We start from the raw sequence: 1,720 nt of genomic DNA, 5'->3' as shown, positions 1-1,720 counted from the left end.
TCAATCAGATATCTTCTACAAGTCTTCCGGTCTTCTAACTCTTTCTATGCATATCTTCTTTTGTTTTAGTCTTGATCTTCTACTGTAAATCAACTTCCTTCCTTATCTGTAAGTCTTCCCGCACTTAACTTCTGATATGACCTTAAGTTTTGACTTCCAGTAAGTCCTGATTTCAGTAAGTCCTGATATATCCTGTTTGTTAAGATCTGCAAACTAAATATGAATCATATTAGACATGACATCTCAAATATATCTAACACAGTAATATATATATTTTATGGTTGGTAGTTCTAATCTTGTCTCAAACTTAATCTTGTTTAGATCCTGTTATGGTTAATCGGGGTTTATGCTTATTTATTGTTAGTTTAATGGTGTGTGGGTCCTCATTTCCTAACCCCGAGATTGAGGGCGTCACAAGTTGGTATCAAAGCTACAGGATCTAGTCCCTGTGGAGACTCTAATGAATTATGCCCTTTCTGATTCTAACCATCTTGCTTCTTTTTGTGGACATATCCTTATCATTAAGATGTGGAAATATTCTTCTCATATAGACAAATAAGGAGAAATAAAACCATAGGTGGCTGGCACTGGTTGCTGCGATCGCTGGAAGTTGCTCACAAACTGAGCTGATTCACTAGAATTGTGTACTGATCAGTCTCGTGGGCACAGCACAAAGCTCACAGACACTAGCGATTTGATTAACTCCATAATTAGCCAAAGTGTCCACCTTCATCGCCAAAGCCTTAAGTTGGGCAGCGATAGCAGTTGCTGCGTTCAACTCCAGAATTCTTGTGACTTTTTCCTGAGTCAGCCTCTGGGAAGGATTCTGGTACTCATTAACAGCCATCAGTTTAATAAGTTCATAAGCTTCATCGTAGCTTTTAGCCCACAAGGCTCCTCCTGATGCTACATCAAGCATGGGTCTAGAAGTAGCACCCAATCCATTATAGAAACAATTGATAATCATCCAGTCAGGCATGCCATGGTGTAGGCACTTCCTTAGCATCCCCTTATATCGATCCCAAGCCTCACACAGAGATTCTCCAGTTTGCTGAACAAACTGAGTAAGAGCATTCCTGATTGCAGCAATCTTCCCCATAGGGAAAAATTTAGTGAGAAAGTTTTGCTTAAGATCCTCCCAAGTGGTGATAGACCCTGCTGGTAGAGAGTATAACCAACACTTAGCTTTGTCCCTTAGAGGGAATGGGAAGAGGCTTAGCTTGATAGCATCTTCAGTCACATCATTAAACTTGAAAGTGTTGCAGATCTCGATGAAATCCCTGATGTGCATGTTGGGGTCTTAGTAGGAGAACCCCCCCCAAACTGAACTGAGTTATGTATCATCTGAATCGTGCTTGACTTGATCTCAAAAGTGTTATCCCTAATGGCTGGTCTGATGATGCTTGACTGAATGTCATTAATCTTAGGCTGAGAATAGTCCATCAAAGCCTTCGGATTTTCCGCTTGATCACCCATCTCTACTAAAGCTGGTTCTTCAACTTTCTCTTCTTCTTCTACCTTCTTTTCTTCCTCAAAAACTTCCTTACGAACTACCACAAGTTCTTCCTCGGCTTTATCCAGTGTTCTCTTACGAGTACGCGAACGCGTATGTATACACCCTCGCTAGAGTACCTGAAATAAAACAAGGAACAAATAAGTAACAATGTCCGAGTCAATGAACTTTAACGACCACTGATGGAAAACACATAAACTATAAATT

General features: G+C 40.3%; 1 non-coding gene across 1 annotated transcript; it reads left to right on the top strand.

Moving 5' to 3' along the window:
* Positions 1 to 977: 977 nt before the first annotated feature.
* On the top strand, positions 978 to 1,084 carry LOC141663147 (small nucleolar RNA R71). The gene has a single exon (XR_012551231.1). It is a non-coding gene; the product is annotated as a small nucleolar RNA R71 (small nucleolar RNA).
* The last annotated feature ends 636 nt before the right edge of the window (positions 1,085 to 1,720 follow it).

The sequence above is a fragment of the Apium graveolens genome, chromosome 5 (assembly GCF_009905375.1).
Source record: "Apium graveolens cultivar Ventura chromosome 5, ASM990537v1, whole genome shotgun sequence".
In the NCBI taxonomy this organism is placed as follows: domain Eukaryota; kingdom Viridiplantae; phylum Streptophyta; class Magnoliopsida; order Apiales; family Apiaceae; genus Apium; species Apium graveolens.
The sequence above is the reverse complement of the archived record's forward strand: the minus strand, read 5'-3'. Positions and strand labels throughout refer to the sequence as shown.